Raw genomic sequence first — 17940 nt, 5'->3', positions numbered from 1 at the left:
TTAAAATGTGGGGTACAGAGTTAAACAAAGAATTTTCACATGAAGACCTTCGGATGGCTGAGAAGCACCTTAAGAAATGTTCAACATCATTTTTTTTCTTCTTTTTTTTTCTTCGATATATTTTTATTTACATTTCAATTTATTTCTCCTTTTCTGGCCCCCCACTCTCCTAAAGTCCCATAAGCCCCCTTCCCTCCCCTTGTTCTCCCATCCACCCCGTCCCACTTCCCTGTTCTGGTTTTGCCCTATACTGCTACACTGAGTCTTTCCAGAACAAGGTGCCACTCCTCCGTTCTTCTTGTACCTCCTTTGATGTGTAGATTATGTTTTGGGTATTCCAGTTTTCTAAGTTAATATCCACTTATTAGTGAGTGCATACCATGATTGATCAGAAATGCAAGTCAAAACAACCCTAAGATTTCACCTCACACCAGTCAGAATGGCTAAGGTCAAAAAATCAGGAGACAGCAGGTGTTGGTGAGGATGTGGAGAAAGAGGAACACTCCTCCACTGCTGGTGGGATTGTAAGATGGTGCAACTACTTTGGAAATCAGCCTGGAGGTTCCTCAGAAAACTTGGCATGACACTTCTAGAGGACCCTACTATACCACTCCTGGGCATATACCCAGAGGATTCCCCAGCATGCAATAAGGACACATGTTCCACTATATTCAAAGCAGCCCTATTTGTAGTAGCCAGAAGCTGGAAAGAACCCAGGTGTCCCTCACGGGAGGAATGGATACAAAAAACGTGGTATATTTACACAATGGAGTACTATTCAGCCATTAGAAACAACAAATTCATGAAATTCTTAAACAAATGGATGGAGCTGGAGAACATCATACTAAGTGAGGTAACCCAGTCTCAAAAGATCAATCATCGTATGCACTCACTGATAAGTGGATATTAGCCTAGAAACCTGGAATACCCAAGACATAATCCACATCTTAAATGATGTCCAAGAAGAACAGAGGAGTGGCCCCTGGTTCTGGAAAGACTCAGTGCGGCAGTATAGGGGAATACCAGAACAGGGAAGTGGGAAGGGGTAGATGGGGAAGCAGGGGGAGGGAAGAGGGCTTATTGGACTTTCGGGGAGTGGGGAGCCAGAAAAGGGGAAATCATTTGAAATGTAAATAAAAAATATATCAATTTAAAAAAAGAAAACACATTAAAAAAAAAGAAAACTGAAGGAAATCAAGGGAACTTCAAATCAGAAAAGAAGAAATCAAGGTATCTTTATTTGCAGATGGTATGATTTTATACATAAACAACCTTAAAATTCTGTATCATATAAAGTAGCAAGATAGAAAATTAACACACAAAACCAGTAGCCTTCCTATATACAAATGAAAATTGTTACAAAAGACTGAGAAATAAATTATGGAAAAATATCATTTAAATAAGCTCAAAAATATTATGGGACTAATCTACCTAAGCGTGTAAAATACTTTCATAATAATAAATTTAAGACATTGAAAAAACAAATTGCAGAAGATATGAGGATAGAAAAACCTTTCATGTTCATATATTACTAAGATTAATATACTTTAAATGGCCATCATATCTAAAGCAATCTACTGATCCCATCAAATCACATCCCATCAAAATCACAACACAATTCTCACAGAAAATGAAAGGAATATTTCCAGCTTAATATGGAAAAAAAACTCATTATACATAAAATACTTTAAATATTAAAAGAACTGCTAGAGATGTCACCATCCCTGATTTCAAGTAGTACTGTAGATATATAATACTAAAATCAACATAGTATTAGCACATGACCTGACAGATCGATTAAAGAATTGACTAGAAAACCCAGAAGTCCACACACCTATGGACTCCTTATTTTTGAAAAGGAAGAGAGAAATGAACACTAGAAATAGTTTCTTCAACAAATGATACTGGGCAAACTATATGGCTACATGTATAAAGATGAAAATAGATTCATATTTATGACTCTGCAGGAAACTCAATTCCAAATGGATCAAGTACATCAATGTAAGGTCAGATATATTGAATTGGATAGAAAAGAAAGTAGAGGACAATTTTGTTCTCATTGGCACAGAAAAAGACTTTCAGTACAGGGTACCTAGAGCATAAGCACTAAGAACAATTATTAAATGAGCCCTCTTTTTATGTTTGTCTTTGTTTGTTTGTTTCTGTTTTTTGTTTTTTGTTTTTGTTTTTTCCCCTTTTTTTAGTATGACCCCAGCCAGTTCTGGAACTGAGTTTCCTTTTTTCCAGTCTGCTTTTTTTTCACTTTAACTATATGTGAAATGATAAGATCAGTTCTGGGTCAAGGAACAAGCAAGGCAATAAACAAAATCCAGTAAACACCTTTCTGTGGGCTGGGCTAGTCAGAATGACAAAGGCAATAGGAAAGCCACATATGCCTCAGCTGAGCCTGTTCTGTGCTTGACATTAATGCAAATGAAAATGCTTTTAATCTGGGCATATTTCTTGAGTCCTGGCCCAAAGTCAAATTCCTCCCTTGAGCTTAATTCTTTTGTCCTGACCTGATGTCAAATTCCCATCAAGTGTCTCGAAGCAGCCCCCAGAATCTCTCTGCATCTCCTCCTTTTTTATTTCATAAACAAGATTGTGCCTGTCTTATGTCATTCTGACATGAATGCCTTCCTTATCCACTGTGGAATATTGCATTATAAAAAGCAATGCTATTCTTTCTTAGGTAGGTAATGCTCTGGGCAGAATCTTGCTAGTCTTGGCCACCAGCCTGTTAAATTAATAACTCTTTATGGGGATCCATTTTTAATTTCAAGACATGTATTTTGGGCACCAACATATTGATGTTGTTAAAGGCAAGTTTTTTAACAATAGGCAGGAATAAAAGTGCTCCCAGGACAAGAAGAACTAGCATTATCAAACTATATCAGCCATCCTTGAAACTTGACCAAGATGGAAATGTGAACCTCAGGCCATGAATAATTTTATCAGCAATATTTGCAGCATCAAAGCTCAGTGTAGCAGTATTATTTAAATTCATAATCTTAGTATGCAAAGTTAAATCATCCAGAGAGGTGTCAGAATTATGCCAAATACACTGCAAGTGTCTTTGAACTTTTTCTCAACTATAGTAACTATCATTGTAGATTTTAGAAGTAACACAAATCCAATGGTATTTAGCATGATCCTTGAGATGTCTTCTTACTCTTAAACTCTGAACCTCCTCTCCAAAAAGTTGAATAGTATCATAAAGTACATCAACTCATTGTTCCAAATGCCTATCTAAATCCTCTTAAATACTTAGAACACTAGTAACATTTTTTTTTTTTTTGCTAAATGATTAACCAAAGTAGCTGTCTTAACTTCTTGCATCAAAGCAATAGCAGAAACAGTGGTGCTAGCTATTAATGGTATTAAAGCTACTATACCAGAAATAATAAAGCCCACTACCCTCTTGCTTTGCTTAAAGCCTGACTTCTTCCAGTATTTGCAATCCTTTTTCAGAATACCAGGGTCCTGTAATACTCACAGGCAATAGAACATAAGCTGATTGATAAACCTCAATAACATATTTCAATGCATTAACACAATTATAATGGTACAAGCAATATAACTTACATTAAATACTGTAGAAGAACAAAAGTAATTTTAACATGGTCAATTAATAAAGATTAGAAGCCTTAACACATGCACTATCACGTGTTCAAAATCCAGATCCTGTCTCAATTTTACATATTGCTAACATACTTTCATAAACAACTGCAGCTAACTTCCAAGTATGTGTTTGAAAATGTCCAGAACCAGCCTTCCAAATGAAGATTTTTTATTGATTTCTATACCAGTCCATGATTGATTCAGAATAACTGGACAAATTAATGGAAAGAGAAGTGTCATTATAACTTCTCTTTGTTGATTAATGTTTTGAAGGCAGGTTCCATATTTTCTGCCCCACAAGGTCTAAAATCTTGAGGCAAGGCAGGTTTTTCCAATGTGGGATATAGCCAAGCAAAGGTGGGTCAGGAACATATGTCCAATATAACTTTGTCAGGGCACTTAGCAAGCTCACAGGGCAGCATAATTTCTTGCCAAGCATCAGCATGTCTCACCAAACATTCTGGAAGATACCATGCTCCTTGAGCATCCTGCAGAAAAATCACAAACACTACCCCTTCCCCATACTAAATGCCAGATTAGGACCATGAAATATGCCAGTAAGTGGATTCTTCCATTTCACCTAGGCATAAGTATGCCTAGTTGTAGGGATCCATAGACACTCATCAGAGAGCTCCTTGGCATCCAAATTTTAAATAAAACCAGGATTTAAAAAAATTTGTGTTGTATAGGAATTTAATTCCCCCTTTTTTATTGTATGAAGATATTGTTTCAAAGTTCCACAATAACTTGTCTTTAAGGAGTATAAGGAATTCCAGTAACATGAGTAATATTAAATTGTTGAAAAAAACATCTCAAATGCTTGACTGCAACAATCAATTCCATTATCTGTTTTAATATGATGTGGAACACCATAGAAAAACAACATAGGCAATGACTATTACATTTTTAGTTGCTTCTCCTGTTAAAGCAATTGCAACTAGAAACCCTGAAATGGTGTCAATAGTCATAAATACATATTTTAATTTTCCAAAATCAGAAATATTGGTAATATCCATTTGCCATAATTGATTAGGTTGAAGTCACCAAGGAAAGAGTGAGATTGTATGGGCAACTGTTCTTATGTAAGACCTATATTCCATTCTTCTGCAGCATTGCCCTAACTAAGGGATCCATGCAATCACTTAATGAGATTTTAAATGTCCTATAAAGTTAAAGAACAGTATGTTCTCTTAAATTCAGTTGTACTTGCATAAATCATTGCAAAATTTGAGAATAAGCAGTATCTAAAAACAGAATAATTTCAAACAATTGCAAATCATAAACTATATATTGGCTATCAGTTTAGAAAATGAAAGCTTGATTTTTCAACATTTCAAAAACAGTGGTCCCAAACACATAATTCAATACTCTGTGCTGAAGCAGGGTGAAACTCACAAGAATAAACATGTGACCCAAATACATATGCTGCCTTCTCATTAGATGAGCCATTTGTAAATACAATAAGTACATTTTCTATGGGCTGCATGTATAAATTTATAGGAAATATAAAAGCACACATAAAGGAAAATTGTAACAACTTGTCATTTGGATAAAGATTATCAATTTTGCCTGAAAATTTTTGCACATGCAATAGGCCAAATATTAGTTTTCTGCAATAACAAATTTAATTGCTGTTTGGAATAAGGAATATTTCATCAGCTTCTTTGCCAAAAATACTTTCGTTATTCTATCCTACAATTCTGTATTAACACAGCAACAGCTTCACAATAGGGTGTTAAAAAGAAAAGGGTGGTAGTAAGACTCCATCAAAGGGATCAGCTAATAAAATAGCATCCATATAATGAATACTAGAAATTTTAAGGTTCAAACTCCTAACTTCTTGCATTAAAGCAGTGACAATTTTTTAAAATAATGTAGGGATATTAACAATTCATTGAGGCAAAACTTTCCAATGATATTGGTTCATGGTTTCTTTAAATTACAAGCAAGGTCACTAAATACAAACTTCCCACAGTCAATAGAATGCAAAGAAACAGTATAGAAACAGTCCTCCAAGTCCATAATAATTCTACATGCATTTTCTGGAGTAAGCATAGTTGGAGTAAGCAAGCTCGGCTGTAATACTCCTACAAGTTACATAGCCTCATCAACCCTCTGCAAACCATGCAACAATCTCTACCTGTTAAATTTTTAGTTAATTACAAGTATGTGTAAGTTAGAATCCTGAGTCTGTGATTGAACTACAAACTGTAGGCAATAAAACATTGGCAGTTCAACCACAATCTTTGAGTTTCCCTTGCAACACCAGAAAACAACCACAAATTTGGAAAGCAAAACTCAACCTCCAACAATCAAGATCAGTTGCATCAACCCTCATGCTACAATGTTTGGCTGCCAGTTATTGCACATGAACACAGAATGGTGCAGCCTCCATTAACTCACCAAAGAGACATTGCCCTAAATACTATCTTTTATAAGTATTTGTTTCAATGGTAAGAATTACATAAACTATTACCAAATTTAGAGGTATTTTTAGAAACCTGCTTCCCTAGGTTGGCTCATGATACATATAGTTTCTAGAATGACTCCAACTGAGGTACAAGATTTAAGCCAAATTTCTGTTACCAATGTTACAAATTTTTAATCATATCCAATAACTTATAAGCCAATAATCTATAACCATGACATGCAGAACATATTTATACTTTGCAAACCAGTCAGAAACAAAAATAAAGTGGCTTTACACATCTTATATATTTATACAAAGCAGAGTTTTCTTACTTTTTCTAGCATTTCTAGATGGGGCAGCATCTAACATTAGAGACCATTTGATGAGTCATACTGAAACTTCCTGTAGTAGAAGCTTTTTAAAATATATGCATATATTAAAAAATAAAATAACCAAATAACGGGTGAGACAAAGTCCAAAATAAGCATCTCTTGCTTACCAAATAAAATATCCAAAACCAGAAATGGGTTATACCTAATTGATTTGTTGTCCAAAGTGTCATCATAACAACAACCAAACAACCCAGACTAATGTAAATGCTATTGATTGGTTTTAGGATTCTAATGATAAGATCCTACTGCTGAAGACAAAACTTATATACCTCATTAAACTTGTAGAAGTGGACCTGGTGCCTAACTAGAGCCTTCATTTCTACTGACTAATGTTCATGGCACAAGAAGTTACTATAAATAATAAGAGAGGAAAAGGTAAACACCAACCTAGCTATAAACCTTTTAATTGACCATGGTGAACTATGTGCAGGATACAGTTGGCAATAATGGAATGAACTTGGTGGGAGTAACCAATTATTATCTGATTTAATTGAAGTCTCACTCTGAGAGATGGAAAAAAATCACTGACACTGCTTCGATGTCCAAGAACCTAATATTAAAATGGCTATAGACTTTTGTGGAAAACAAATATAGTTCTGCTAAAATTTCATAGAATTAAATTAATACCTAATAGGCTTTGGATATAACCATAGATCCTCATCTCACAAAGGCATTATCAGAGAAAGTTTTTCCCTGTAGTATATGAAAACTGATACAGAAAGTCTCAAGTGGATAATGTGCAGACTGATTATTAAGTCCTAAATGGGATGTCTTCATCAAACCTCTCACCTTGGGGCTCAGATATAGAAGAGAAAGCAAAAAGAGTCAAAGAATGAGAGAGTTAGAATGATACCTAGGAAAATGTGGCTTCCAGACACAACAGGATTGACACATAAATTTACATAAACTGTTGCAACATGATTAGGTCCTGCACATGTTCAAATGAGATGGAATCATAATTGTGAATTGAAAAAGTAAATATAACTTCCTGTCCGTAAACATGAAGCTGTCTATAATTCATAAATGCTCACAAATAGAAAATTATTTTCTCTAGGAGATTTTCCCTGGATAAACAACCCACATTTACGGGGGTTGGGCCCTTAATGACACAAAATAAACTTGAAGATAGTTTTGAATTTTTTTGTCTAATACTGATTTTTGAATATTTTTACCTTACAGATATTTTGTTTTATATTATGGTTTCTAATGTATACTATTATGGATTTCTTTCTGTGTATATCTCAAGTGCATATGAGTTTTATATGCTTCTTCTCTGTTTCTTCTTTCTTTCCTTTGTTAACTAGTTCATTTTCTTTTCTTTTCTATTTTTCTATTTGTTCAATTTGTTTATTTGCTTTGTTTCTTTAGAGACACAGAAAGAATGTACAGAGTTGGAAAATTGGGGATATGAGCAGCATCTTAGAGGATATTGTGACCTCCTCCTGACCACTGTTCTAAAAGAATCAGCCAGCAATCTGATCTGCCTGCCTCATTGAAGAACAAGAAGAACAGGTTTCCCGCCTTCAGGGAAGGGGCTTGGCCTGCCCTTGTATCTTGGGAGAAGGCATTATAGATGGAGACTTGAACCAGATTCCTTGTGTTTTTTTTTTTTTCTCCACATTTTTCTCTTGCCCTGGTTCCTATACCCATCTCTCCTTCCAGGGAACCTGCTGTTAGAATGTATGAGCTGGGCTCCACAGATATAAGTAAGGTAATTTCATGATCTAAATACATTGTATGAAATAAAGTTATTTTCAATAAAAAATTGTGAAGAGCAGGAATAAATATGGCTATGCAAATATATCTACATTAGGATATTATAGCCTTTAGTCTTCTACAATATTGGAATCATTGCAATATTTATTTTTCTTCTAATAGTTTAGTATATAAATAGATATATTTATATATTTTGACATACATTTTCCACTTTTTTATTTTATTCACACATTACAAAAAATATCAAACACTATGAGTTTTCCAAAACAATAACAAAATTATCAAAACACCAGGAAACATTTTCTTTTGTTGAACTTTTCTATTCTGACTGGGGTAAAATGAAATCTCTAGGTGATTTTAATTTGTATTTCCTTAATTTCTATGGTGATGAATATTTTTGAAATATTTCATAGTTGGTGTTTACCTTCTTTCAAGAACTCTATATCACGACCCAGGACCATTTTTGGAACATATCATCTGATTTTATTGATGCTATGTTTTGGAATATTTTAAATATATTCTGGATATTTTCTTTTGTTAGATCTGACAAACATTCTCCTTCAATCTCTTGGCTTCTACTTCATTTTACTGATTATTTATTTATCTAAGATTTTAGTTTTATGAGTTCCCAACTGTTAATTTTTGGTCTTAATTCTTAGGCAAATGAAGTCCTAATGGGGAAGTCCTTTCCTAAATCCACATCATGTAGAGAAAAGTGATTATGTTTTCATCTAGCAGTTTGAGATTTTAAGTTTCACATTTGGTCTTTGACCTATCTATAATTAGTATTTGTATAAAGACATAGATTCAGGTATAATGGATTTTTTTGCATATGGGCATTTAGGTTTCCTTGGAATATTTCTCTTCTGTTTGTGTTTTTCATACCCATGTCAAATACTTAGTGGCTAAAATTATGTGTGCTTATGTTGGGTCTTCAATGTTATTTCATGGGGCTACATGTCTGTTTTGGAGCAAGTATCTTATTAGCCTAATTTTTTATATGACTCTGTAATGTATCTTAAAATATAATTCTCCCAGCAATTTTATTGTTCTTCAGGACTGTTGGAGTTATCCAGGTTATTTTGTAATTCTATATGAATTTTACGACAGATTTTCTATATTTGTGAAGAATAAGACATGGATTTTCACTGGGAATACACTGAATTTACCTTTTGCAATATTGTTCCTTTTACAATACTATTTACCCATGAGACTGAGATATCTTTTCATTTTCAGGTGGCTTTCTTTACCTCTATCTTCCCAGGCTTAAAATTTTCATTGTCAAAATGTTTTATTACTACCTTGGTTAGATTTATTGTGATGGGAACATGTACATGATCAATCTCTTTTTCTGTGTTTTGTTGTTGGTATATAGAGTATACAGAAAAGCTATTGTTTTTCTTTTTTCAAGGTGGTTCTGAGACTTGCCACATTACTGAATTATTTTCTAATTTCTAGGTAATTTCTAGTACAATTCTTCTGGCTCTCTGATACTTAGTGTCATGACATCAGCAAGTAGGGGTAGTATGGATTCATCTTTCTCTATCTGTGTGTTTTTAATTTCTTCTTTTAGCCTTTTTCCTCCAGATATTCCAGTACAATATTGAAGAGGGATAAGTATAGTGGATATCTTTGTCTTCTTGTTGAACTCCATAGGCTTATTTCAAGTTTTGCTCCATTAGGGATGGTGTTGGCTATGGGTTTCTCATGAATACATATTATTACTTTGTTGAGCTATATTCCCAATAGCACTATATTCTCTAGAACTATTATCATATAATAATGTTAGATTTTGTTAAAGGTGCTTCTGCATTTATTGAGATTAAGAAATTGACTGATTTACTATTTATTTCCAATCATTTAATGGATAAAGCCATTGATTTTTTTCTATTGTGTTTATCTAGATTCTGTTTTCTTTGTTCTACTTGCACGACTTTTCTTTAAGTTTTCTAGTTGAGTTATTAAGTCTTTCAGTTCCATTTTAATTTCAGACTTATTCCTATTCAATGTTTCTATTGAATGCCCTTCTCAACTTGAGGATTATTCTCACCATTTTCTTTAGGTTTATATGTGTGTTCTCTTGGGTATCTGTCTTAGTCAGAGTTTTTATTCCTGCGCAAAACATCATTAACAAGAAACAAGTTGGGGAGTAAAGGGTTTATTCAGCTTACACTTTCACACTCTTGTTTATCACCAAAGGAAGTCAGTATTGGAACTCAAGCAGGTCAGGAAGCAGGAGCTGATGCAGAGGCCATGGAGGGATGTTCCTTACTGGCTTGCTTCCCTTAGTTTGCTCAGCCAGTACTATTGACTCATTGTCAACTTGACACACAAAATCATCACTATTAAGCTTCAAACTTTACTTTCTTATTCATCTTCAAGATCTAAATAACTTTAAATGTCCCATAGTCTTTGCAAATCTTACAAATTAAACTTTCAATCCCTTTAAAATATCCAATCTCTTTTAAAATTCAACATTTTTTTTTAAATTAAAAGTTTCTTAACTGTGGATTCCACTAAAATCCATTCTTCAAAGGGCAAAATTATCAGGGCACAGTCACAATCAAAATCAAAATCAAACTCCAACCGTCCAATGTCTGGGATCCACTTATGATCTTCTGTGCTCCTCCAAGGACTTGAGTCACTTCTCCGGACCTGCCCTTGGTAGCTTACCTATTGTCTTTTATGTTCCAAATGTCTGTACTCCACTGCTGCTGTTCTCTGTGTTCATCTCATTGTACTGGCATCTACAAAACACTGCAATGAGGCTTCACCAATAGCCTCTCCTCTGCTCTCTTCATGGTGCCAAGCCTCAAATCCTTTGCCTAACCTATTCAGTCCTGAGCCATCAATTGCAACTGAGGCTTCACCTTTACCAATGGCCTTCCATAGTCTCTCACAGTGTTGAGCCTCAGCTGCTCTGCATGACCCCTTCATGCCTTCAAAACCAGTAACAACTTGGTGACTCTTACACATTACCAAGTCCCGCTGCAGCAAGAGGTACAACCTTGGCTATCTCTGGAACACAGCGTTTTGCTCTCAGAAAACACTTCCCAGGAGATTTCACCTCAATGATCTCAATGATATGGTTCTGTTTTTAATCTTCACTAAATTCTTACCTTCAGCTAACCAGTCTCAATAATCCCAGTAATGCAAAGGTTTCACTTTAGTAGTTCTGTTATCTTGTTAATCACAGCTGATTTTTAGGCCCCAGCTAACTAAAACCACAGAATCTTCATAATCAAAATAGCAACAGTTGTGATAAAAGTCTTTAATCTTCCCTCTGAAATTTCACAAACCAGATCTCCATCTTCTGCACTGTTCTCAACATTATCTTCCAAGCTCTCACAGAGCTCTTAATATTCCAATGACTCTTCTAGCTCAAAGTTCTAACGGCCTTCCACAGTCCTCCCAAAAACATGGTCAGGTTATCACAGGAATACCCCATTCCTTGTATCAAGTTCTGTATTAATCAGGGTTCTCTAGAGTCACAGAACTAATGGGTAGTTTTTATATAGTTAGGGAATTTGTTTATGACTTACAGTCTATAGTCCAACTCCCCAAAAATGTTCAGCAGCAGCTGTGAATGGATGCCCAAGGATCTAGCAGTTTCTCAGTCCCACAAGGCAAGCAAGTGAAGGAAGAGAATTTCCCTTCTTCCAATGTACTAAATGTAAATAAAGAATATATCTAATAAAAGAGAAAAAAAATCTCCAAACTAAGGTCCAGGTCAGAAACTTGTATCTCTGAGCCTCCAGATTAAGATCACAGGTGAGTCTCCCAGTTCTGGATTATAGTTCATTCCAGACATAGCCAAGTTAACAACTAGGAATAGCCACTACAGGATCATTCAGATATTTATTCTTTGTTATCTCTTTTTGCCTGCTTTCATTGAGTTTCTCTTTTTGTTTGGTTTGTTTGTTGTATAAGGCATTGGGAAGGGTATGGGTTTAGAGATTAATAGGGAGGTTCAGGGAAATACCTAGAAATTGGCTGTAGTAGAAGCACGAGTTGCCAGACGAGCTTAGTAAACTGGTTTTATGACTCAGTCTAGATATGTCACGTTGAAGAAAGTATACAGATAGGGAAGTTCTACTTAAAATGCTAGGCCCTTAAGAAGGAGGTAGATAGTCTGGGTAAGCCAAGAAGTTGGATGGTGTTAAAAATGTCTGTGAGTCATTGCAGAATGATTTGTTTGTAGATGAAGACTACAAGTTACTTGCTATGCATAGATGGCTGGCCATACTAGTCCGTAGTACTTTATGTGGGACTTGAACTAATATGAACATGTGAGGAGAATATATTACTAAGGAAGTCAGGTAGACTCACTGGGCTAGATTCTGGAGAAGACAGGCTTTAGTTCTTTCAAAAATCATCTATACTGATTTCCATAGTACCTGAACCATTTTTTCATTCCAATCAAGACTGAAAAGTAGTTATTTTCCCAGAACCTCTCCAGTAGTTGTGGTTAGCCATATTCTTGATGTTAGCCATTCTGACTGGTGTAAGTTCAAATCTCAAAGTTTGTTGCTTGCATAAGAGATAATACTATAGTAAGGAAGTTTGTTAATGTTGGCCCTTTCAACATAAATATGAATTCTTAAAGTATGCTCATGATCTATTCCATCTAGCTAGAATAATTTTGACTTTGTATTGAGCATACTGGTATAAAAATTATAGGCTGAAATAATTTCCTGAAGACCAGTTCATTTGTTGACATCTTCCAAAACTTATATTCAGGGTTGGCAGAGAATACTATCAAATGAGAGGAAAATATAATAAAATATACCTTCATATTTTTAAACTTTAAAAACCTAAGTCTGGCTTTTGAGTTCAATGGCACCTCACTTGCCTACCATATACAAGATTCTAGTTTTGATTCTGAATAATTCTATAAAATGAAATTAAAAAAAAACAATAACAGCATCTTGTTAATGTTCTCAACATTTCTGAGTCCTTGAAGAGAATGAGAATTATATGTAAAGGGATGAATTCCTTCCAAAAGGATTATCATAAACCTCTTCCATGTGAACATTTTGTCCAATTCAAAAGACATAATATGCATATGTAATCTCTATCTATTTCAAAATTTTATTCATACAGTGAAATAAAATACCTCTTCTATTATGTGCCTTCTTGTATTTTATCTGGAGTTTATATAAATACTAATAAACTATATTATTTCAGAATTTGTTTTAATATATATAAATGTGGCAATAATTAAGGAATATGGAAGTATAAGCAAATCTCAATGATAATTTGGCCAAAGATTTTATTACATTACTCTCTTTGGTAGTTGAGTCCTTTCCTCTTTTCAGTCTTAGTAAATGAGTGCTTTTCACTTTATATTTAATACATACCTGAAGTTTCAATTGATGTCTGTTGCTAAATATACATAGCACCAATATTAGTGTCATTTATACCTAAACTACATCTGTGTTCTCCTAATTTTCTTTGTTTTGAAGTTTAGTACATTTATAATCAATAATAAAATATTTCCTTTGAAAACTATACAAAATATGGGCATTCTTTAGCAAAATTACCTTTAACAAAATTACCTATTTTAAAAGCTAATTACTTATTGTAAAAGTTTAAGATAAAAAGACATTGAATATGAAAATATTCTTAACTTATTAAATGCCAGCAATTATATCCTGCATAAATATGGAGGAAATATTCTAGCCAAAATTTTAGCCTTTTAAATATTATTTTGACAGCAGGTCGCTTCTCCTGAGAAGGAGGAGAAAAAAAATGAGGCAGTTGGCAAAAACCACAGGTGGCCAATGATGGGGAGATATCATTTGGGAAACACAGTAGGTGTCCTAGACTCCTGAGAAGGAGGTGACAGTTGGAAATGACAGCAGGTGTTTGCTATGAAGGAGAAGGTCCTCTCATGAACGTTGTCAATGATTGTTTTTGTGCATTTTTTCCTGCAATAATATGGTATTTGGCATGATAAGCGACAGAACCAAATATGCCTAAAAATAATTATGATGCTTATCTTTTTAGGCTGGACAAATTACACAATCATAATTTTGGCTAATGACTGACTAAAATATAACAAGGGACAATATGTTAAACATGGAATGATACTATATTTCATCAGTAAATTTTTGGTTTTTGAAAGTAAATATTCTATGAATATTTTATGAAAAAGATTTAATACATATACAGAATAAGTTTAATTAATATGTAAATTACTTAACTATTACTGAAAACATTTTCTTCATGTTCCAATTTCCAGCCACCATAGTACCTAAATGTACCCATAGAATTTATAAAGTTGGCTCTATCCCAACCAAGAGACTTAATTGGAAATATTATGATTATTCAATTACTTTCCCTGAGCAATAATAGGAGACTGAAAGAATGCCTCCCAAGGAAGTTGCATAAAATATCAATTCTATAGGACATTTTGGAAATGATCATTTAACATGAAGAATCCTATAACCTAGGAAGATTGCATGATTCTCCATTAAGTACGAACATTCATTGCAACACAATTATTTATTCTGCCATGCCTATATTTATTTTGCTTCAAAGGAAGATAAGAAATTGATACAATAACTTAAGGAATATCTGCCAGTATCGTTCATTACCACATACCACAAACAGATATCACCTTCAAAAGTGCAACATGTATGCACAGAAGCTGGGGTATAATATGTACTAACACGTATTTTTAACTATTAAATGTAAAGCAATATCATTTCATAATTTCTTGTATGACTAGTCATATTTATGGATAATCATTTTCATCATTGCATATAAATATTCACTAGGTTTTATAAAATGAAATGGATAGGAATTGTAAAACACAGACATGTGACAAAGGAGGGGAACTACAGAAGCAACATGATACACTAAATAATTTTAGAACATTTTCATTATTTATTGCTCTGAACAAACTGTGATTAAAGGAGTACTTCAATTAATCAAATTTAGCTTATCACTAAAACATTCAGTATCAAGAGACAAAAATCTGAAAAGAAAAGTGACACTTGTATGTAGGTGTGATGAGCATTAGATGCTGTTTTATTTGTTCTAACAGGTAAAGGGGGAAAAGGGAACTCAGTAGGTGTCAAATGTCTCCTCCTCCTCCTCCTCCTCCTCCTCCTCCTCCTCCTCCTCCTCCTCCTCCTCCTCCTCCTTCTTTCTTCAAAGCTCTTACCATGTTTTGTTTTGTTTTTCCCCAGAAGGAAAAATGCTTTCAGTAAAAAATGTAGACACTTAAATAGTCTTTCATAGAAAATTAAAGGTGACTTGAAAAGAAACACTATATATTTTGCTGTATTCCATCTACTGGGGATTGCTTAAAGCAAAAGGAAAAAATGCAGTTCCTAAGGATTGGCTCTCAGAAGATGATGAGCTTTAAGTGGACTTTTCATGGGGTTTACTCTAAGGGCTTCCTGTTCTCTGTGTGATTAATGCATTCATGTGAATAGAAATTGTCTTATAAGATTCCTTTGATAGTTACAGTTTGTAAACTTGTTGTGCACAAAATGTGTTATGTAATTTGAATTACAAAGACTTGTAAGCATAGCAAATATTTTTTCAACAGATCAAAATAATGTACATATTACCACAACACAGTTAATCCAGAAAGGAGATGAACTATATGTCTCTGTATTATAGAAATAATTGGAATAGTGAATGAAAAGGAAGATGACACTTTTCAATTGTTAAAATTCCACAGAAAAATATTTTACTATTAAAAAAAGTAAGTCATGGAAAAGATGAATCATTTCAGGAAGTTGTTTTTTAATTTTCAAGAAAGTGAATATTTACTAATAAGAGATGCAAATACAGAGAACTTGGAGATAATAGTGGTCAAAAATATTATGGATAAATATTTTTTTAAAAAAACAAATACAATTTTAAAACCAATAATCTTAAACTTTACATTGCTTTTAGCAGTATTACCAAGAATTCAGATTTGTAAATATGGAAGGTAAAAGACAGAAATATTGTGAGAAAAGAAAGGTACAAATTCCTTAGAAGTCAATTTTCTCGAAAATGCATAGCTCTAGCTCTAATTTAACTCTGTCTTAGCTTGTAATCTTCCTTAACTTACTTAAAATTCTTTACTATTTACTTTGCTTACCTCTGTAGCAGAAGCACTATTCGTATCTGCATCATTAAATTAACAATAGAATTTAATGAGGTAATAGCATTTATAGTGATAGTAAGATAGGCATTATTCAAACAACAACCATTACTTTGTAGGAGGTAATGCTGTCATTGAATAGTCTACCTGTAAAGAAAAGAGTGTTCTTTACAAGTACAGTGATGTTAGGCAATTGGCCATTTCATTTTATGCACCATGAATTTATGTGAAATAAATACAAAGACTTGAATTGTTTTCATTTCTCTTTAAGGTCAGAGTTTGTTTGGGAATCACATAGTATTGTTTTTATTCTTAATATTTGATTTTTAGAAAAATAACTTAAAAGCAGTAACTGTATTTTATTTGAAGATATAAGAATGAGATTTGATTTGTTAGGCTTTCAGTTAAGAATGCTTTAGAAAATCAACCCTATATTTTATGCTGACATATGTTTTATTCTATTTTTAGCTTTTGATTCAAAAGAGTTTCATTGAACATGAGTGTATCTACTTTGAAGCTCATAAATTGCAGGAAAATCTCCACAAATTAGTAAGTAAGTTTGAATTGGGAGATATTACATTTCAACTCCTTGTGATTGTTTTTGGTAGAGCTACTTGTCTTTTTTTTTTCATATGGAATAGTAAAGTGAGGTCCTGTATAAACATATATTTCCCTAAAAAATAACTTCAGATCTGACACAATTAAGAATAAATATCTCAGTACCAAGCACAGGATATCTTCTTACAAATTATTTCACAGAGAAGGTCCCAAAATACCCACAAAATAGGTTATTGCCATTAATTGTCATATTCATTATAAATAGATGATTAAGGGTTGGTGAGCAGGGGATGGGGGATGGGATAGGGAGTTTTTGGAGGGGAAAACAGGAAAGGGGTAACATTTGAAATATAAATAAAGAAAATATCTAATAAAAAACAAAGCACTAAAAATTAAAAGGCAAACAATAAAAATAAAATAAAATAAAATAAAATAAAATAAAATAAAAAGATTCTATTGCCGAAAGCAACACTGGGTGTGGATACAGAACATAAAATAGTTATTCTTGTATGAAGATGAAACTCCCTCTGATGACTACCTTATGTACTTTATTTTATGTGGATAGGAACATTATCAACGTTTATGAGTAGGGTGGGATCCAGGGGTAGATTATTGCTGTTTGCTCAGTTTGAGAAGCTAGTGATGCTCTATTAGCATGGGGAAGGACTCCAGGTGATTTCACTATATTACTGACTGTCATGGTGCCCTTAATGGGCATCATGGTTATATATTGCAGAGCAGGTAGTTAGCCAGGGAGCTGGCCCCACTCCTACCATTTTCATTTCTGAGTTTCACAAGATTTGGACACACCCAACCTTTCCTGTTCTTCTTTCTGTTGACATGAGCTGGGATTGCTTCAGAGGTTAGTGTTCTCATGGAGAAAGGCCTTTCATCTCCTTTTGAGAGAGAGGCTAAAGAGAGGTAGAAGGGTGTTCTGGGAAGGGAAAACCATGGTCAAAGATAGTTAAGGTTACACAAAAAACCCTGGAAGGAGGTAAGAGTTATGTTTGAGAGAAGGAAATGGTGTGTTTGAGTGAGGTGAGGAAGATGGCTTTTTATAAAATCAAAATGAGCATAATAAGTTGTATTTTGTGAGGCACTATTCTTCAGTCTCAGGGGTGGAGAAGAATGGGGAA

Source organism: Apodemus sylvaticus, chromosome X (assembly GCF_947179515.1).
Source record: "Apodemus sylvaticus chromosome X, mApoSyl1.1, whole genome shotgun sequence".
Lineage (NCBI taxonomy): Eukaryota > Metazoa > Chordata > Mammalia > Rodentia > Muridae > Apodemus > Apodemus sylvaticus.
This window is presented reverse-complemented; position numbering follows the sequence as displayed.